Consider the following 23,847-nt stretch of genomic DNA (forward strand, 5'->3'; position numbering starts at 1 on the left):
GGTGCCAAATTTAGCATCATTTTCAGCAACCGAGTGGTAATATAATAATATTAACCCTCTTGAATTGATTTTTCACTTTTAATTTTTTATCTTACAGATAGAGAGGCGTTTGAACCCATAATCTAAATTAATTGCGTTCTACTTAATAACGTAGTAATTTTTTATTACAATTTGAAAGAGAGGAATTTATTACAGATTCAAACCTACTAATACAAGAACACGACATGACAATTTAATCCACCAATGTTGTGCCTACAATGATTAAAAAAAAAAAAAATGCTATGATTAATATATAATACAACTCGAATATATACTTAGAAATTGTGGAATAAGGTCCTACCTTAACTAAGTTTGGCTATATTTATATTAAATCTGGGATCCTCCTCCGAGACCGTTGTGCGGATGAGATTTTGATTCTTCAGTAAATAACATTGTTGTCCTTGGTCTGGTAGAGTATGATATGATCTAACTCAATTGCAGTTGATCCAAGCCGCTCGATTGGAAAATTTGTAACAGTTGGATGATTCCTTATCATGATCATCAAATTGATTAATTAACATTTTTTTTTTTAAAAAACTTCCAACGTACATTTAGAGAAATTTATAGAAGCCCACCTTGTCAAATTCTGGTTATGTCCCTTTTTGATATTTTAATTGATTTATTTAATATTTAATTACATATACTGTCTTTTATTATTTTTGTGTTAAAAAAACTATTAATTATGTATGGTTTTGTATTGATTATATATATTTATTCTAAAAAAATGTTATATTTTTTAGAAATATATTTTATAATTAAATTTAAAAGTAGTAATGGGTTGTATTACAGATAAACAATGATTTAATAAGTAAATTTGAATTTATATGTTACAATACAAAATCTTAAAAGCCATTTGAGTGAATAAATTATTACACGATACAAACAAAAGAGTGTTTATCCACATTAAGTTTGTTTTTTTTTTTTTTTTTTTTTGACTTAGTTTATCCACACAGAAAAAGAACTATAATCAAACTTATAAGGGTATAGGTATACTTCATATTAAAACCCTGAAGTTTTATCAATTTCAAAATTTGGACATTTCTTCATAAATGCTGTAGATAATATTAATTCGATAATAACTTTTTAAAACGAGAGTGAGGTACCTGATATCAACCTATAATCATAATTTTCAGATTTCATGTAAAATGTATGTCCTCTTTTTTTTATTTGTTATTTGGGTTTTATTTTTTAAAACATCAAAAAAGGTATGTAAATTGTGTTATAATATGGGTTGACTGACACGTACAGTCAGGACTAGGGGTGGGCACGGATTGGATTGGTTCGGTTTTGGACCGAAATACAACACAATCCATACATATCAATTTTTCTAATTTACAATCCAAACCAAACCATTGAAGTATTAAATCCAAACCAAACCAAAACATTTATGATCGGTTTGGTTTGGATTGGTTGATCGGTTTGAAACTTACTAATTTATAAATATATAATACAAATAAAAAAATTTTCAAATATAAAATATAAATAATAAATTATAATTATCCAAACATAAAATACAATTAGAATAATACAACATAGTCTACAATGGAAAATAAAGAAGAAAATATAGCAAATGATACACATCATGCACTTATTAAATAGCAAACATTAATGTCATCATCTCATTCTTATAAAATCAAATTAAAATTGTTAGAACAAATAATGTAAAATAATACATTCGTCAAAATTCATTCACTCAAGAATCAATGCATAATTCTTTTTTTTTTTTTAAACTTTAAAACTTTGGTAAATCATAAGTCAATCAACGTTGACAGGTTCACTAATTTTAGTTGATTCTGTAAGCTCTACAAAGATCAAAACAATAAAATTAGCAATAAATTATATTTAAACATTTATATATATATATAAGTAACAATTAGATACAATATATGTAGATATATATATGATGGGGATGTAAAAAAAATATATATATTATGGTGATGGTGATGGACTGGTGGTGGGCGACAACAAAGGTAAATGTTTAGTTTAGCATTACAACTTACAATTTGATTTAGGATTTGGAATATGTGGATGTAAAAGAAAAAAAAATATATATATATATATATTAAAAATCAATATATAAAAATGGAAAAACAAATTTAAAAACTAATATATAAAAATGAAAAAAATATTCTAAAATTAATATATAAAAATGAAAAAAATAAAAAATATATAATTTTTTAGTTATATAATATATTATTTGGATTGGATTGGATTTATATTTACAATCCATAATCAATTCAATCCATACAATTTATAATATTTTGAACCCAATCTAATCCAATTGATGTAAAAATCCAATTCAAATCGTTAAAAATGGATTGGATTGGACGGATTGAACGGGTTGGATTGGATTTTACCCACTACTAGTAAGGACTTTCATAGGAGGAAGTCATGCAAAAGGTTCTATCTTTAAGCCGCCGTTGTGGCTGAAGTGGCTCATACGGTGATGAAATACCCGACCCGATTGAGAAGGGCGGTAAGCATTGGGTTTGACTTTTGGGCGAAGAAGCCCCAAGCTGAAGGAATGAAATGGGTCACTACAAAACTGTGAAGAAGAGAACTTGGGCCGTGGGCTTTATCTGCTTTTTCTTGGTGGGTTTCCTTGGATTGTCAGTCTTTCAGAAACACGAAAGAGAGTGTCCATTTATTTATTTATTTATTTTTTTGACAAAGCAAATATAATAATAATAATAAATAAATAAAATAAAACAAAAACAAAAACAATAAGTGACCTCAATATTCGTAATGGCCAAATGCAAATAATTTAAAGTTTCGTCTTCTTCAAAAAACAGAAGTAAATAATTTAGAGTGATTGTTTTGATGTATTATATTTTTAGCTGATTTTAAACAATATGTATATACCAACAATTTGCACATTGTTTTATTACATATTTATCAAAAACATCTCTCTCAAAAAAAAAATATTTATTAATTCACAATGCATCAGTATTAAAAATGGAGCACTGCTGGAAGAAGTGAAAGACCCACTGCAGCCCCCAAAGAAGGGTATATTTCATTTTAACACTTAAGTTTTATTAATTCAAAAAATCTCTATTTTGTTTAGGTTTTATTTTTTAAAAGACCATAACAAGTACTTATATTACCGTATGTGTTATTGTATAAAGTCATCTCCAAAAGGTTCAATCTTCTTACCGGCATTGTCTCTGAAGTTGCTAATACGGTAACGAAAGACCCGACCCGATTGAGAACGGCTTTAAACAATGGGTTTGTGCAAAGAAGCTGAAGGAATGAACTGGGTTAGCACCCAACTGAAAGAAGACGATTTGGGCCGTGGGTTTCTTTCATATGGTTTTAGTCTCCTGGGGTCGAGGAAGAGCCAATACTCGTGTGTCCTTTTTTTTATTTTTTTCTTTTTTATTTTATTTTATTTTATTTTTTTGTGTTGACAAAAATAAGATAAAGTAAAACAAAACACAAAAAAAAAAAAAAAAGTGACCTCAATATTCATAACGGTCAAATGTAAATAATTTTTCCTTTTTCCTTGGTCAAATATAAATAATTCAAAGTGATTATTTTGATTTTTTATTTTTAACTGAGTTTTAAACGATGTATACCTACATTCACGCATTCTTTTATTACATATTTATTAAAAAATTCTCTCTCAAAAATAAATAAATAAAAAATTCTTTATTTATTCACAAACTGGAAGACCTGCTACAAAAAGTGCATGGCCCATTGCAACCCCTAAGTTCTTCCCTCACTTGATGAAGGCCGATTTTATGCCCTAACTCCCCAACCATATTCCTTCTCCACATTTCTATAACCCCAAAAGCAACAATCTGTCGCATCTCACTAATAGTAAAGCCTCCTAATAAGGAATGACGTTTGAATTTGATGTGAAGCTAATAGCTTCTTTTGCAGGATCATTTAGATGCATCCTACTCACATTTAAGATCAATCTTCTTCTTGAAGTAGAAACTGATATTGCCTTTTGATTTTTTACAGTGAGTGCATGATGGAATTTAGAGGTTTTATAATCACCTGTGGATGACAGAGACAATTCTAAATCATCAACCAATGAATGCCGTGTGTAGATTTCTCTTAAGGATTTTTGAAAATAGTAATATAATTTTATGTGATTGCAAAAGGGCCAAAAGCAAAGCTTCCAAATAGTGGACCAATTTGGGGAAGATAATGTGGAAGAACAATTCCGAATATAGTTTTCGCTTAGACAACAACTTTTTTGAAAGGCCACGGGTTGATATGTATTTTCCAGAAGTGAAGTAGGGTCATGTTAATTTTTTTGGATACATTTACAATGTTATGTGCGTCATTATATTTGAGTTTGCACCCCATTAATTTATGTTTTCGTTTTTTAGTTTTTTCAATTTTATGTTTGCAGCCCGTTAATTTATGCTTTCGTTTTTTTTTTTTTTTTTATATACTCTATATCATATAATATCACAGTTTTTATGTTTAAACTTCAACAATAATGGAACATAGTTTGGTATGTAATAGAATTTTTATTTTTATTTTAGAAATCCTTAAAATCACATGATGAAAAATGGAAACTCATTTTATTTTCTAATAAATTTTTATGTGATTTCAGTTCAAAATCTTAATAAAAAGTGTGTTGAATTTGGTTTTATTTATTCTCAAAGAAAAATATTCTGTTTTATTATTAAATATAATTTATGAATTACTAGCATATAAATAACAGTTAAGGAATTTATCAGATAATGCCTTTTTTTTTTTCCTATTTTTGAAAAAAATAAAAACAAAACTAATCAATGGAATAATTCTCAGTACAATAATTTTTATATATAATATATTAATATAACGATGACATAAAATAACAATATATAAAAATTTAAATTGAAATGACATTTAAAAATATTTTGCGGTATTAAGTGTAAACGACGGAGGAAATCACTCTTACAAAATTTTGAGGTAGATGGTTATGATAAATTGGACAAGTTGTCATGTGAGAGACTCCAATCCCATGAAAAAGCATAAACATGTATGGTGATGAAAATGATTAGCTCAATATTTTACTTACCCAAATGCCAAAATTTCATACCATAAAGCCTCCATTTTCCCAAAAAGAAAAGTGGGTTCTGTGGTCATAAGGTGGGGCTAACAACTTGTTCCTTGCTTTTTGAAAGGTCGGCAAAATTACTGAGGTTTGAAAGTTTGGGTTTTGGGTTATTGGAATTAGAAAAAGGCAAGGTCATTCGAAGGTGGTTAATTTCTTTCATGATTCTTTTTTTCTTTTTGCGCTTGGTTTTGGTCCACTAAAAGCTTTTTTTTTGTTTTTTTCATATCTCTGACCCTTCTCATTTAATAACCTCTGAATCCTGCACTAAATGAGGAGCAGAGAGAGACCTTTTCTACTTGTTTGGTATTTGTGTTTTGTCCATTAGGTTGACCAAATTGGGAAATACATAATGCCAAGGGAAATGAAAGACCCGACCCGACCCGATTGAGAAGGGCATTAAACAATGGGTTTGAGCAAAGAAGCTGAAGGAATGAAATGGGTTACGACCCAACTATAAGGAAGAGGATTTGGGCCGTGGGTTCCCTCAGCTTTCTCTTAGTGGATTTCCTTTGGATGGTTTTAGTGTTTTGGAAACATGGAAGAGTCAATACTCATTTTTATTTTTCTTTTTTTCTTTTCTTTTTTTTTCTTTTTGACAAAAATAAAATAAAAAAGTTACCTCAATATTCATAACGGTCAAATGTAAATAATTTTTCTTTTGTCTTTGGTCAGATGTAAATAATTAAAAGTGATTATTTTGATTTCTTATTTTTAGCTGAGTTTTAAATAATATCCAACAATCACACAATCTTTTATTATATATTTATTTAAAACATTCTCTCTCAAAAGAAAAAAAAATCTTTATTAATTCACAATGCATCAATAACAAACTGGAAGACCTGCTACAAATGGTGCATGGCGCGTCCCTCTCTTGATGAAAGCAGACTTTATGCCCTCAATCCCCTAACCATATTTCTTCTTCTCCACATTCTCTATAACCTCAAAAGCAACAATCTGCTGCATTTCACTAATAGTAAGGCCTCCAAATAAGGATGAGGTTTGAATTTTATGTGAAGCTAAGAGCTTCTTTTGCAGGATCATTTGGATGCAACATACTAGCATTTAAGATCAATCTCTTCTTCAAATGGAAACTAACATTGCCTTTTAATTTTTGCAGTGAGTTCAACATGGAATTAAGAGGTTTTATAATCAGCTACAAGTGACAAAGACGATTCTAGATCATCGATCAATGAACACCATGTGTAAATTACTCTTACTAATCCTTGATGAAATTAAATAATTACAGAAATTTTAGGAGGTCCAAATAAATTATTGGTCAGGCTGCGCTTTTCACTTACACTTTTCACAATTTTATTTTAAAGATTTTTGCAAATAGTAATATAATTTTATGTGATGGCAAAAGGGGTATAGTCTTTGGTATTTTTTCCTCTTTAAATTTATAATTGTTAGGTGTGTCTATTAGTTAACAATAAAAGACATTTGAAGCAAGCAATTTTGCAAACAATTAGATTAAAAAAAACTAAAACGAAAAATATATTACCAAAATGACACATAAACTGAATAAAAAAATAACATGCATGGCCAATTTAAAATGAAGGAAAAATAGAGGATTCAAATTAATTAGTCACTCACTCCATTTGGTTCACTGTTTTGATCCTCATGAAGAAGTCTCCACCTGGCTATGCCCTGGGAGAAAAAACATAAAATCAAATAGAAATGGTGCTCTTCATTACAAATCACAAGTATTGCCATTTAGATAATTAAAGTATAAAAAATACAAGAATTGCCATTGTTAAGAAAAATAAAACAAAAACAATAACAATAGAAGAATAAAATCAAAACACATACAAATTTACGTAAAAAACCTTTGACAAGAAAAAAATACGGATAAAAAGAGATAAAACTTTTTTATTGATAAAGATTGGTACAAAAGGTGAGCAAATATAGAGGCAAAAATCAATACATCCGAAAACTTGCGAAAATATATTTATATATATTGTACGAACGGAATAAATTAACTTTAACAGCCACTTGGATAATTAAAGTATAAAAAATACAATAGCAATTCCTTTATTAAAATCATTTTTCTTTCCATAAAATATTCTTTTATCTATGAACCAACAAATAACCCCAAAAAAAAAAAAAAAAAAACGAAATCTTTTTTGTACAAGCAAAAAATAAGCTTTTATTTATTTATTTATTTTTATCGTAAATTTTTTTTTTATTTGAATTAACTTAACTAGTACATTTTAAAAGGCAAACATTGAAACGTTATGATACGAGAAGAAGAAGTGATACCAACAGAGTGCATAAAAGACTAGACGAGTTATTATTTATTTATTTTGTGAATAACCATCTTGATGAGTTATCATCACCCTCATGGTGACAGAAACATTCTAACCATCAATTTCTGAAGGCCACATATAAATTACTCTTATTAGTCCTTGATAAAATTAAATAAATAATCGTACTAATTGTGAAGAAAGCAATGCTATGTGTATCAATTTGGTTATGGATCGATTTTACTAACTAATATATAGAAAATATTATTAGGTCCGACAATTATGTCCAAGTTACCTTTCACGTTTTTAGTTTTTGATTTTGATAATATAATCTATGTGACGCAAAAAGGCTAACGGCGTCCAAATACAGGGCTAATTGGGGAAGATAGCATGAGAGAAGATTAAACTTCAAGTCTTCAACAAAATAACTAGAGGAACAAATAATAAAAAAAAAAAACACGAAGAAGAAAATCAAATAGTTAAAATGTGATTCCATAATAAATTTTCGTAAGGCTTATTAAATGTGTAAATTGTAGTCCAAATTTTGAGAATTAATATAATATTATTAATACATATTTTGATAATGTGAGACTAAATTTTTTTTTTTTAATGTAAACTATATATTTGATTGTACATACTTTTTAAAATATATGGAAAACACTTACTTAATCGTCGTACATAATAATAGAACCATTATAATCAATATATACCTCAACCCCAAAAAAAAAAAAAAAAAAAAGACAAAACAACAAAAGAAAATAAAAAAATACAACCAACCAAAAAAAGGAAAAAATAAATAAAGATACAACAACAAGAGATTGTTTCATTACATGATCAATAAAAAGCATTCTTTCACACATAAAAATCCAAAAACAAAGGAACATATTTGGAAACACGGTCCTTATTAAGTGCCTACATTTAATGTTCAACACAGTTAAGTTGCCAGAGCCACAGCAACCTGGATCCCTCCTACAACACATGCATTAAGACAAGGAGGCCCAAATTTCTTACCCCCTTCAGCTAGAGCAGCCCAAGATTTCTTACCTCCAGTAATCGTAGCAACCACAAATTTCTTACCTCCATTAACTATAGCAGTCCCAAATTTCTTACCTCTCTTCATTGCAGCAGACTTGATTCTCTTACCTCCATTAGGATACTCCTTCTCAAAACATTTGTCAGAGGGTCTCTTAGGATCTTGAATCTGGTGAAGTGCTTCAAGGAGAGTTGGACCCTCGTACCAGGGAGGGTTATTCGACCTCTCAATCAGGTTGTCCCCTTCTAGACCTGAGATGGGAACAAAAGGAATCTTGGCCGGATTGTACCCAAGATTCTTCAGGCAGGAAGAGGTTGACTTCACAATTTCATCATACCTCTCCTTTGAGTAATCGGCTGCATCCATCTACAAGTGAAAAAGCATTAAATATATATAACACCATTTAAGTATTATATATCAAACAACTATTTAGCAATTGTCCAAAAATATGTCTACGAGTCCCGATACTCTGAAATGGACACTTAATTTAACAGGTTTAATCGGGAAATAATCACCTTGTTGCAGCAACAGATAACATTAAGAGGTTTAAACAATGCATGCTCGGGAGTCTTTCCATTCCCAAAAGTGTCAACTTCAAAACCACCAGTACTGGTGGAATCAACGACAAGAAGGGCACAGTCAGCCAGCGAAGCGCCTGAGACAATCAACGGTGATCCGTTCTTGATCTACCTTATCTTCAATTCTTTCAATGGCGTCTCCAATCCAACGTTGAACTCTGGAAGTTGATGATGATCATGATCAGGTCCATGGTACCAAAACGTCGATACGGTCGGATCGAAAACTTGATCAACATCCCCAATTTTCCCCTTGTTAGCCATGATTTTTCTGTGCACATCCTTGGTCAAAACCAGCGTCTCCTTCATATCCCTAACAATCTGGATCTGTAAGATCTGCATCAACCTCTTTAAAGTCTCATCCAATTCCTGTAGCTTTTCTGTGCAAGAATGCTTTTTGCGGATGTTCCATGGATGAATCTGAGAACAAATACGAACCACTTTCTCTCCCTCCAGCATCTTTTCCTCGAATTCGCTTGCTTCCCATTTTTGCAGATCCAATTCACTATCAAACTGCTTTCTCTCTTTGATCAGTGGCTCTAATGCTTCTAGCTTTCCTTCGATTTTCTTCAAGTTGAATTTGAACATCGAAGTGCGGTCGATTATTTCTTTAACTGCATCGAAGAGCAATCTGAACGCTGCTACAAGAGCCATATGTGTAGAAAAAGAACTTTACGAATTTGTACTCATTCAAAAATGGTATCTGAAAGAATCGATCAGCTTACCTCATTATAGCCATCTTATATAGAATAAGCCTCATAGGCTTAGGTGGACCGGTATATTAATTTATCCAGCAGCGTGTTAGACTAAAAAGCAAGTCTTATATTTAATTCAAACTTTTGTCAAGGGCACCGAGTAATTTCAATTTTATTTTTTTTTGGGTTCTAGTACCGAGTAATTTCTTGATAAAACCAACGAGTCATATATATATATATAACTTGTAAAATCGAAAAAGAGAATTATTTTCCGGGAAATTAAGTGAGTAGGTTATCAGCCATTGTGTTTCCTAGAAAGGTTTACCTATATATACACATCAAAAATCACATGCATTCAAACACGTATAAAGATGAGCCATTGACATTAAGCCTCAATTAAAAATTTGAGATCAGAGACTCAAAAACTATATAGTCTAGCTATCAATTAGAGCCGAGAAAACCTCCCATTTTCACAATTTTCCCACACACACAAAATTCCTTACATTATATATATTTAATTCAAATATATAATCTCTACGTCTTTTGACGTTTCAGAGAGTATGGTAGGGGAAACTTATAAGTTCTATGGTCGGAAAGTCGTCATACAATTTCATCATACCTCTCCTTTGAGTAATCGGCCGCATCCATCTACAAGGGAAAAAGCATTAAATATATATAACACCATTTAAGTATTATATATCAAACAACTATTTAGCAATTGTCCAAAAATATGTCTACGCGTCCCGATACTCTGAAATGGACGCTTAATTTTAACAGGTTTAATCGGGAAATAATCACCTTGTTGCAGCAACAGATAACATTAAGAGGTTTAAACAATGCATGCTCGGGAGTCTGTCCATTCCCAAAAGTGTCAACTTCAAAACCACCAGTACTGGTGGAATCAACGACAAGAAGGGCACAGTCAGCCAGCGAAGCGCCTGAGATAATGGCCTTAATAAACTCGGCATGCCCATGAGCATGAATGAAAGTGAAATTGTACTTGTCCGTTTCCAACTCCGACATGCCATTGTCAATGCTGATACGACGCCCACGTTCGGCCACCCCGGCATAATTGAACGAATTCTGGTTCATCTCAGCAGGTTCTTTCTCAAGTTTCTCAATGATATGCTTGTCAATAAGTCCAAGCTTGTAGATAAGACGGCCAATTGTGGTTGACTTGCCGGAGCCAACATGACCAATGACCACAATGTTAATATTGACCTTCTCCTTGCCCATTATATGTATAAATGAGAAATTGAACTATAGTCGAACACAAGAAAATTCCCTATGAGATGCATGGTATCACAAGCTCAAGAATTATATAACACAAATATGAACTTCTGATTCAAATGAGGCCCAAAGTACCTTTTTTTTTTTTTAACAAGTTATTTAAATTACAGATTATCCAAAATTCTTTATGTTTTTGTAAACATAAATAAGATATTCTGGAATTATCTACTTTATCACAGGCCAAAGTACCTTGAAAAAAAAAAAACAAAATCAAAATTTTAACCTAAATTGATATGGGTTTATGCCGGAAATCGGGTCGAATATTTAAAATCCGACCCAACGCCCCTTCAAAGTCAAAATTTTCATTTTTTATAAAAAAGAATTTACCCAACCATCAACAGCCACGTTGCGGTTTACCCAGATGGCCAACGAAACCCTGTCCTGCAAACAGGTACAGTTCGCCGCAGGAATTTTTTAATTTTAACAACTTATAAATTGTTTTTCTTCCATATTCTTTATCTCTCCTCTCCCACTCTCACAATCTCTCTATTTCCCTCTCTCGTCTTTCTCTGTCTCACATTCTCTCTCTCCTCACTCTCTCTCTCTATCTCTTCTTAGATTTTTTTTTTTCTCTTTTTTATTTTTGAAACACCAGACATGAGAAAAATTTGTAATCTTTTTTTTTTTTTCCTTTTTATTTTCCTCACAACTTTCTTTGATCTAAAACTTAAAGATTCCATTATCTGCATGCATATTGAAAAAAAAGAAATCTTTAAGAACAAACAAAACTAAAAAAGCAATAAATAGGCCAAAAAGACGTAAAAAGAAAATACTAATCCAAAGCAAAACATTGTAAATGGGCTAAGACACCGTAACCAATTAAATCAAAGATTAATATACTTAAAACCATATTTCTTCTGAACAATAAGAAATCAAACTTGCTGGCCAACGACCATTTGATTCTCTCCGACATTACAGATAGCATCATAGCCACTCCGTCACTTTTCGACTGCTTTGTCGGCTTTGATGCCACCCAATCAAGTAGAAAGGACGTCGTCCCTATTAGCAAACTAAGGGACATTAAGTTCATGAGCATTCAGGTTCAAGGTCTGGTGGACCACCCATTAGGTTCGGCTCAAGAGGCTTGACGAAAGCCTCTTCAACCGAATTCCAAAGCCTCCTTTATCTTCACACCGGCGATGATTCGATCCTTTCGCTCATGTTAAGGAAGCGTGCATGAAGTTCAAATGGGAACTTCCAGGCTTTTGGAGGAGAAAACCCCTCGGGATATTTTGGTTGGTGCACGTGGGATGTATTCTACTTTAGGGTTAGGCGTTTTGAAAGGGATTAAAGGACTCGTTTGAAAGTGAGTGCCCACCTGGGCTTGTCCTGATCGACTATGGATGGCAATCCATCGGTCATGATTAGGATCCAATCACTCAGAACTTGCCCAAAAAAAAATAAAAGAAAAATACTAATCAAGCGAAAACTTACATGTAACGGTCTAACTCCGTCGCTATCTAAATAAAACATTCATATGAGCAAAATTAGAACCATCAAAATCATGCCTGAATAGTAAGAAAAAATGAAAAGTTGCTAACGTACAAAATAATTTAAAATAAAAAAATCAAATTCAAAAATATCTAACTTGTAAAAGACACAAAAAGCAAAACTAAGATTAAAACATTTTCTGGCTTACTTGAGTTGGATCTTGGAAGTTTTTGAGAAAGAAAGACGGAGAGGATAGTTGAGTTGAAGAAGAATGGAGTGAGGGAGCGGCAATTCTCTCTCAGCTAGCTACATTATATAACGAAAGGTGACTACTTCCCTCGTTTATATATTCAGAGAAAGAGAGAGGAGAGAGAGAGAGGCATAAGGGAAGTTGTCACCTTTACAATCCCTTCTGGGAAGAACTTTTTTTAAATTATTAAAAATAATAATACCTTCTGGGAAGAACTTTTTTTAAATTATTAAAATTAATAATACATATTTTTAAAGATGTCTACTTCCCTCATGTATATATTGAGAGAAATGGAGAGGAGAGAGATGTTCTGTATATGAATATTGAAAGAGAGAAGACAAAGAGGGTTAGAGAGAGAGAGAGAGAGAGAGGCAGGAGGGAAGTAGTCACCTTTACAATCCCTTGTGGAAAAAACTTTTTTTAAATTATTAGATATAATAATATATATTAGTCTCCTCATGTATTGAGAGAGAGAAGAGAGAAAACAAATGTATTGAGAGAGGAAGAAAGAAGAGAGGAGAGAGCTGTTATTTTTATGTAATATTGAAAGAGAGAAGAGAAAGAGGGTTAGAGAGAGAGAGAGAGAAGGGGAGACAAATGCATTGAGAGAGAAAAAGGAGGGAGAGAGGAGACAAATGTATTGACCATTGAGAGAGAGAAAGAAAGGAGAGAGGCGAGAGTCGTTATGCATACGAAGAGTGAAAAAGAGAAGAGAAAATGGGCGACAGAGAGAGTGTGAGAGGGAGACGTAAGGGAAGTAGTCATCTTTACAATCCCTTTTGGGAAAAACTTTTTTAAATTATTAAAAATAATAATAGTATATATTTTTAAAGGTCTCTACCTGTTTCATGTATTGAGTGAAAAGGAAAAAAAAATGAACAACCATCTATTTTTGTAAAGTTATTCATAAATTATGTTTTTGTATAATAAAATTGAATTTTAAAATAATTAATATGATTTAATATTTTATTATTTTAATTATATTTTATCATATTATAAGATGTTTGTTGAAAAGTTATGTAAAATTGATAAGATGTTTATACAAAAGTTACGTAAAATTGATAAGATGTTTATAAGAAAATTATGTAAAAGTGATAAGATGTTTACAAAAAAGTTATGCAAAATTGATAAAAAAAAATTATATAAGATTAGATTGCTCAAAGATCATTTGAATTTATCTCCGAGAGGAGACAGGAAGAGGAGACAAATGAATTGAGAGAGAGAAAGTAGGGGAGAGAGGAGAGAGATGTTCTGTATATGAATATTGAAAGAGAGAAAAGAAAGCGGATTTGTGAGAGAGAGAGAGAGAGAGAGAGAGAGAGAGAGAGAGAGAGAGATGAAGAAAGTGGTAACCTTTACAATCCCTTGTGGGAAAAACCTTGTTTATTTTTAAAAAAACAATAATATATATTTTTAAAGGTGACCACTTCCCTCAAGGGGAAAGAGAGAGAGAGGAAAAACGAGACAAATGTCGGCAGAAAAAAGGGAAAGAGGAGAGAGATGTTATGTTACTTATGTACATGTTATATCGAAAGAGAGAAGAGAAAGAGGCTCAGAGAGAGAGAGAGAGAGAGAGAGAGAGAGAGAGAGGGAGATAAGGGAAATAGTCGCCTTTAATTAGAATCTCTTGTGGGGGAAACTTATTTTAAAAATATACGTCATTAGTCATTATTATAAATAACGCTGCGATAGGATGGGACCCAGAGAGGGTCAGAGGAGAACAGCACAGTTTGTTTGTTTTTGGGTGATTTGGGAGAAGGGCAAAATATTCTCTCTTCAACATTACAGAGACCATATCCTCTCCTCCTCTCTTTCTGTCTCATTGTTGAAAATTTGTACATAAAGACTATCTGTGAATGGTGATGGTGGGCCATGGTAGAGCAGTGTGAAGCAGCTAATAAGTCTCCAAAACATGTAAGAATTTGACACCACGTAATTAGAAGAGAAACAGGGTTAGAGAGAAAAGTTTAATGGCATCCTTCTCTTAAGTGGGAGAAAATTTTCCATACAACAGGATTTTTTTTTACATGGGCTACTAGATCGTTTCGGTCATAGTTTATTTTATTATTATTACTATTTTTTTATTAAAAGGGGGCAAAAGCCCAAAAAGAACTACATCACAATCTCATCAGAGGATAAGCTCCCAATGCTATCCAGATGCATCAAGTCATAATTGGCTAAAAAGTCGGCTACTTGATTAAATTTTCAATGTACATGAGTTGTAGAAAAATCAACGTTCTGTTAAACATATTTTTGCAGCCAGCAGTGATTCCAAAGGAAGGATGATTCCCATCCAATCCTCGTTGGTCCAGTCAACTACAGCAGATAGTGCATTTCAACTTTAACTTTATGGAAACCCAAATTTTTTGCCAATTTAAAATTGTTAGAAAAACATATAAATAAAATAAAAATATATTTTTTATCAATTTAAATTTTTGAAATAAATGATATTTGAATATAATATCAGAAATAGAAATTTACGAGATATTGAGTTTAAAATTCAATAATTTTATTTAAAATAAAAAAATAAATATAAAAATCCAGAAAAAAATCCAAAAAAACGGATTTATATTTGAAAAGAAGTATTAAAAAAAATAGAGATAAATGTATTTTAATATCCTTTGTAATTACAAATATTTCAATTGAACATTCTAAAATCAATTTTGACACATTGATATTTTTTATTTAAAAATTATTTCAATGTAGTTTAATTGCGTTAAATTTAACGGATTCCATCAAATTGGTGCACGTGACCCTTTAAAATTTTTTTTTTATTTTTTAAATTTCATTTGTTTGTTTTGTGAGAGTAAAAGAAAAAAAAAACACTTTAATACCTTCTAAAATACCAGAAATATTAAATAGTAAAAAAAAAAATTGACAGTCTTAAAAAATACCAAATATTTTAAAAAAATTTAAGAGTAAAAAAAATTAAAAGCAAATAGCAAAAAAAATGTGATACTAAAGTGTTTTTTTTCTTTTATTCCTACAAAATAAACAAATAAAATTTAAAAAATAATAAAAAATAATGTTTTAAGGTCACATGAGATGTATGCGATCTCAATTTAACGGAATCTATTAAATTTAACACAATTATAATATACTTAAAATAATTTTTCAAATAAAAAATATAAATATATCAAAATTAATTTTAAAAAATTAGATTAAAAATATTTAGAATTATAAAAAATATTGAAATGCATTTATCCCAAAAAAAAAATATATAATAGCCGTACACCACATAAAGCAGCCGCCAAACACTATTCTCCTTCCATGGTAGCAGACTTTTAGCCCTTGTTCCACAAGATACTCCTTCTTCTCTTAAGCACTTAAAAAATAACACTAATTACAATAATATTTTGGTGCCAAATTTAGCATCATGTCCAGCAACCGAGTGGTAATATAATAATATTAACCCCCTTGAGTTGATTTTTTACTTTTAATTTTTTATCCTATACGTAGAGAGGTGTTTGAACTCATAATCTAAATTAATTTCCCTTTACCTAACAATGTGGTAATTTTTTTTATTACAATGTGAAAGAGAGGAATTTATCACTGATTCAAACATACTAATATAATAACATGACAAATTAATCTACTAATGTTGTGCCTACAATGATCAAAACAAGAATAATGCTATGATTAATATTTAATACAACTTGAATAGATACTTCGAAATTGTCGAATAAAGTCCTACCTTAACTAAATTTGGTTATATTTATATTAAATTCGGGATCCTCCTCCGAGAGTGTCGTGCTGATGAGATTTTGATTTTTCAGTAAATGACGTTGTTGTCCTTGGTATGGAATATAAATAAACAAATAAAAATCTGGTTCCTTGTTATGATCATCAAATTGATTAATTAATACATTTTTTTTAAACTGCCAAAGTACATTGTCAAATCCTGGTTATGTCCCTTTTCTTATATCCCTTTTCTTATATGTGATATTTTTATCGATTTATTTAATGTTTAATTACATATACTTTCTTTTTATTATTTTTGTGTTAAAAAACCATTAATTATGTATGGTTTTGTATAGATTATATTTATTTAAAAAAATGTTATATTTTTAGAAATCTATTTTATAATTAAATTTAAAATGGATTCTATTACAAGTAAATAATGATTTAATAAATAGATTTAAATTTATACGTTACGATATAAAATTTTAACAGCTATTTGAGTAAATAAATTATTACATGAATACAAACACAACGTGTGTTTATCCATATATAATTCATTTTTTTGGACTACACAAAAAAAGAGTTATAATCAAACTTATAAAGGTATGGATACACTTCATTTTAACCCTGAAGTTTTATCAATTTCAAATTTTGAACATTTCTTTATAAATGTTGTAGATAATGTGAATTCGGTAATAACTTTTCAAAACGAGAGTGAGGTACTTAATATCAACCTATAATCATAATTTTCAGATTTCATGTAAAATGTATGTCCTCTTTTTCCTTTTTTTTTTTTTTATTTGGGTTTTATTTTTTAAAACATCACAAAAGTATTTAAATTGTGTTATAATATGGGTAACTGACACGTACAGTCAGGACTTTCATACGAGTAAGTCATACGCAAAAAGGTTCAATCTTTGAGCCGCCATTGTGGCTGAAGTTGCTCATGCGGGGATGAAAGACCCGACGCGATTGAGAAGGGCAGTAAGCAATGGGTTTGACTTTTGAGCAAACAAGCCCCAAGCTGAAGGAATCAAGTGGGTCACGACCAATCTGCGAAGAAGAGAACTTGGGCCGTGGGCTTTATCTGCTTTTTCTTGGTGGGTTACCGTGGATGCTTAGTCTTTCGGAGCACGAAAGAGGGAGTCGATTTTTTTTTTTTTTTTTTTTTTTTTTTGTGACAAAAACAAATAAATAGATAAATAAATAAAGTAAAACAAAAACAAAACAATAAGTTACCTCAATATCCATAACCGTCAAATATAAATAATTTAAAGTTTCTTCTTCTTCTTCTTAAAAAAAAAAAAGAAAAAAAAAAGTAAATAATTTAAAGTGATTATTTTGATGTATCATATTTTTAGCTGATTTTAAACAAATATGTTTATACCAACAATTTGCACATTGTCTTATTATATATTTATTAAAAACATCTCTCTCAAAGAAAAAATCTTTATAATTCACAATGCATCAGTTTTAAATTGGAGCACTGCTGGAAGAAGTGAAGGATCCACTGCAGCCCCCAAGTGAAGGGCATATTTCAGTTTAACCTGAAGCTGTATTAATTGCAAATTTTGAACATTACAATTAGCATTTTTATAAATGTTTTAGATAATACTTATTTTAAAAGTATAAACGAAATAATAAAAGATCAAAATAAAAACTTTTCGAAACAAAAGAGGAGATTGATATTATTATTAAGGCAATCTCTAATCATAATTTTCAGATTCATGCAAAATTTATGTGCTCTTCTAACCGGCATTGTCTCTGAAGTTGCTAATAGGGTAATGAAAGACCCGATCCGTTCGAGAAGGTCATTAAACAATGGGTTTGAGCAAAGAAGCTGAAGGAATGAACCGGGTTACGACCCAACTGCAAAGAAGGCAATTTAGGCCGTATGTTTCTCGGCTTTTTCTTGGTGGGTTTCTTTGGATGGTTTTAGTCTTCTGGAGCCACGGAAGTTCCGATACTCATATGTCCCTCCTTTGTTCTTTTTTTTTTTTTTTTTGACAAAAATAAAATCAAATAAGACCAAAATTAAAAAAGTGGCCTCAATATTCATAACGGTCAAATGTAAATAATTCAAAATGATTATTTTGATTTCTTATTTTTACCTGAGTTTTAACGTAGATACCAACATTCACACATTCTTTTATTACATGTTTATTAAAAACATTCTCTCTCAAAAATGAAAGAAAAAAAAAATCTTTATTAATTCACAATGCATCAATAACAAACTGGAAGACCTACTACAAAAAGTGCATGGCTCATTGCAGCCCCCAAGTGCTTCCCTCACTTGATGAAAGTAGACTTTATGCCCAGCCATGTTCCTTCTTCTCCTTATTTCAATAACCCGAAAAGCAATAATCTGCTGCATCTCACTAATAGTAAAGCCTCATAATAAGGAATGACGTTTGAATTTGATGTGAAGCTAGTAGCTTCTTTTGCAGGATCATTTAGATGCAACATACTCACATTTAAGATCAATCTTCTTCTTCAAATGGAAACTAATATTGCCTTTTACTTTTTCGCAGTGAGTCCAAAATGGAATTTAAAGGTTTCATAATCACCTGCGGGTGCCAAAGACAATTCTAAATCATCAAACTTGATGAAATTAAATAATTAATCCTTGATGAAATTAAATAATTACAGAAATTTCAGGAGGTCTAAATAAATAATTGGCCAAACTACTCTTTGCACTTTTCACTTTTCACAATTTTATTTTAAGGATTTTTTAAAATAGTAATATAATTTTATGTCATTGCAAAATGGGGGCCAAAAGCAAAGCTTCCAAGTAGTGGACCAATTTGGGGAATATAGTGTGGAAGAACAATTCGGAATATAGTTTTCGCTCAGAGAACAACTTTTTTGAAAGGCCACTGGTTGATATGTATTTTTCAGAAGTGAAGTAGGGTCATGTTAAATTTTTGGATATATTTACAATGTTATGTGCATTATTATATTTGAGTTTGCACCCCTTTAATATATTTTTATTTTTATTTTTATTTTATATACTTTATGTCATATCATATCCCAGTTTATATGTTTAAATTTCAATAATAATGGTATGTAATAGAATTTTTATTTTTATTTTAAAAACCTTTAAAATCACATATGAAAAATGGAAACTCATTTTATTTTGTAATAAATTTTTATGTGATTTCAATTCAAAATCTTCATAAAAATGTGTGTTGAGTTTGGTTTTATTTATTCTCAAAGAAAAATATTCTGTTTTATTATTAAATTTAATTAATGAATTACTAGCATATAAATAACATTTAAGGAATTTATTAGATAATGCCTTTTTTTTTTCTTTTTAAAAAAAATAACTAAGCAATGGAATAATTCTCAGTACAATAATTTTATGTATAATATATTAATATGACGATGACATAATATAACAATATATAAAAGTTTAAGTTGAAATGACATTTAAAAATGTTTTGCGGTATTAAGTGTAAACGATAGAGGAAATTATTCTTATAAAATTTTAATCCGGTTGTAACATATATTTTCTATGATACTTTTTACTCTCTTTTCCCCCTAATTTCATAATTGCTATGTACATTCATTTTTTGCTAGTGTATAACTCAAGTTTGCTTTTAATATTAGTTTTAAATAGATCCCGCATTTTGAATTTTTTGAACTGAAGTCTTCAGTCTTGGTCAAAACATCAAAAAAATTTGGACAAAATAAATGTCTTAATTCTCATTATAAAACTTGAATCAAGATAAGATAGAGGGTCCCAAAATATTAATAACTTCTAGAGTGAAGTTATTAATAGAGTGAAGAGAGGAGCACATCTCTCTCTTCACCATTACACAAAACATCTCCACTCATCTTTCTCCCTCATCTTTCTCTCTCATCGAAAACATCGCCTCTCCTCTCTCTCGTTGTTGAAATTTTTTACGTAAAGTGTCTCTCCGAACGGTGATGGACCGATTGTGGGGCCATGGTAAAGCGGTATAAGGCAGCGAGAAAAACTTCTATGGGACTGTCGCACAGCTGACATTGTAGAACCGACCAACAGATAATGACCACGTGTCATTTTGCTTAAAAATATAACCCTTTTTTTTTTTTTTTTTTGGTTTTTTCCAACTCTTCCTCCCGTCCGGGCTTCATCCCCACTTTCCTTATTCTTTCTTCCCCTTTCATCGTCCCTATTTTTTTTTATTTACTTTTATTATATATAAATATATATTCACACACACACACACACACACACACACACACACACACACACATACATATATATATATATATATATATATATATATCGCTCCTATTAATTTGTTTCCCTTTCCTGGCAGCTTCTTAAAAATCCACTGGGCTGACATTGATTATTCCCAGGAAATGGGGTGGGTGAGGGTAAAGCAACGTTGTTAAGCTTCTCAGCGTGTTTGTTGGGGGATTATAAATTACTATAAAAAAAAAAAAAAAAAAAGTGTTTGTTGGGGATTTTAGGGCTATTAGGCTCTAGAAAAGTCGTTTTGACATCTCAGAATAATAAAAATAAACGTCTTTGACCCTTATAGGACAAAATAATAATAATAATAATAAATAAATAAATAATATTTTATTTATTATTATTATTATTATTTCTATTGAGGAGCTCTTTGCATTATTATTATTATTATTATTATTATTTTTTCTATTAAGGAGCTCCTTGCATCTGCAGATTTTTTTTTTTTTTTTTTTAATCATTAACAACTTTTTTCTTTTGGCTTGGAAGATCATTAACAACTTGCATAAGAAGAAAGACAATCATTTTTTTCTTCCATAATCTACCAAATCATGGGTCCTCCCCTAGTCCTACTTTATTGAATATTATAAAAAAAATAGACCAAAAAAAAACTGAAAACACCTAGCCTCTATATATCCACAAGTACGCCTTATAAAACTATACATAATGTGAACAAGTAGGATGATATTAGGGTTCTTATTATTAAAAAAAAAAACCCCAAAAAAAAGGGTAGAATGCTATTAGTGTTTGAATTTGTCTAAATAATATTGAATCAGTATCATTATTAGTATATTAAGGATCTCTTCTAAAGTGATTTATAGTAATAACCTCAATTTCTTTTCAAAGAATCATTTAATTAGCATTTCTTCTAAAATCATCAAATAGATTAATTTTGTTTACAACAAAATCACTAAAAATGATTTTTAATTTTTTTTTGGGGTCAAATACTATTGGAAATGTTGTTATCTTCTTTGCAGGTCTTTTAAGCCTTTAAAAATTACTTCTAAATAGGTTTTAAATATGTTAGTTAATAAGTTGTTAACAATGGAATATCACTACAACTTATTAACAAGTTAAAAAATGTATTTTTGAAATATATTTTGTATTTATTAAATATTCATTATTTGTTAATATTTTTTCATATTATTTTCTTATACAGTGATTTATTTACATAGGAACCAATAAAAAAAAGTAAAATTAATAAAATTACGAAATAAAAGTACGAACCAACCAAAAAAAAAAAAAAAAAAGGTAAAATAACTAAAAGTACAACAACAATGACACACCGTTTTATTACATAATTATTAAAAAACATTCTTACACACCTCCAAAACCAATAAAGACATAATTATTAAAAAACATTCATGCGCGCCTTCAAAACAAAGGAAAAATATTTCAAAACCTGGTCCTCGTCCTTCTACACTACCAAACATTTCACGTTCAACTCAGTTAATGTAATGTAAAGCGAGCTGGACCGCTGCTGCAACAGATCCATTAACCAAAACATTCCCAAATTTCTTACCTCCATCAACCATTGAAGCCCCAAATTTCTTACAACTCTCCATGACAGCAGACTTTGTGCTCTTATCTTTATCAGGATAATCCTTCTTCTCCACACTTTTAACAACCCCAACACCAGCAATCTGTTCCTTGTCACGGATCATAAACCGTCCCAGTGGTGGACACTCGCCGAAAGTCTCCACAACCATTGGCTTTTTGGGAATCATCTCCACAATCGCTGAATCACCATTCTGCAAAAATTCAGGCTCTTTCTCAACCTCCACGCCGGTGGTCGGGTAAATCTTGCTATGGAATTTCTCAATCTCTACGGCACCACTATAGGTGCCGAAATCAATAATTGGTGTATATCCTTCAGAAATCTGTCCTGGTGGTTGGTGATAATGATCTGGGATGTGAAACTAATAGCTTATTTAGCAGGATCATCTTTAAAGTTGAATGCAACATACCCACGCCTTAGATCCTTTGGATCGATCTTCTTCTTCAGTATGAAACTAACATTATCACCAGCCAAGGCTTCTTCAACAGCCTTTTGATCAATTTCAATAGATTTGACTTTAACGGTGAACATATGATGCGTATATGTATGTATACACATGTACTGTGAACATATGATGCATATATGTATGTATATATATATATATTTACATGTATTGTTAATGGGCATATACATATATATATATATATATATATATATGGAGATGTGCGATGTTATATGGAAATACATAATTATATATATGTGAATATATATATGTGTGTGTGTGAATATATATATCTAGATATATATATATATATATATATATATATATATATCTATGTACTTGTGTGCATCAAGACATTTATACATATGTATTTTATATCATTCAAAATTTTGAAGTATATCATATATGTTTTAAATTTTAAGAGATATTTTTATTTGATTTTAATGTGTTATTTTTATGTGATTTAGATATATTCGTTATATAGAATTTATTATATCATATGTGTTTAATATTTAAGAAACTGCTATTTAAATTTATGATGCTAAGTTATGTTGATTTAGTATATATATTGCCTCATATTTATATTTAGGGGTTGTTAAAATAAGTATATTTTGTGTTAATTAAATATTTGAAAAATGAATTTTATGCGTTGGATATTTAACTAAGTTATTATTGATATTGAAGATGCCAAATTGTGTTGAATTGAATTATTGTGGAAGAGACTAATTTTATGAAATTATGATTTAAATTGTATTAAGTTTATTGTTGATTTAAATGTTGAAATTTTGATGCATAAATAATGCATTTATGTGATTTTAATACTGTATGAATTTCTATGTATCCTTTTATTATTGTTTTGGTATATTTGATAAAAATATATGAATTGGATTATAATTTATCTAAATTTAATATTTTATAATATTATGAAATTTATAGTTTTTTTTTAAGATGCACCCATACACGTACCGGTGTTCTGTACTGTATATGTGATTATGATAAGCGTGCAAATTATAATGTCTCCCGTGAGTTGCCATTGGACCGAGGGCAGACAAGTTTGATATTGGCCATAAGCCGCCCCCCTCCATGGCCGGGATGACGGTTTAAGCAACGGTGCTGTCGGGATGCCGCAGCGACCGTATGCAAGTTTCTCTGTTTAAACCCCTGTCAGTCGGTGCTCAGGATGCAGGATACCTTCAAACACCACTAGTATATAGTATGGTGCATCAAGTATTTTTTATATGTTCGTACATATATTTGTATGTTATATTATTGATATTATACTGTATATACCGCACCATACGGAGGCGACGA

General features: G+C 30.4%; 2 pseudogenes; both read right to left on the reverse strand.

Annotated features, from left to right (window-relative positions):
• LOC125418275 (elongation factor 1-alpha-like) overlaps window positions 1-13,339 on the reverse strand; it is a 35,099-nt pseudogene extending 21,760 nt beyond the window's left edge.
• Window positions 13,340-21,981: 8,642 nt separating this feature from the next.
• On the reverse strand, window positions 21,982-22,625 carry LOC107403828 (elongation factor 1-alpha-like; annotated as a pseudogene).
• Window positions 22,626-23,847: the final 1,222 nt, after the last annotated feature.

The sequence above is a fragment of the Ziziphus jujuba genome, chromosome 3 (assembly GCF_031755915.1).
Source record: "Ziziphus jujuba cultivar Dongzao chromosome 3, ASM3175591v1".
NCBI classification, from domain to species: Eukaryota; Viridiplantae; Streptophyta; class Magnoliopsida; order Rosales; family Rhamnaceae; genus Ziziphus; species Ziziphus jujuba.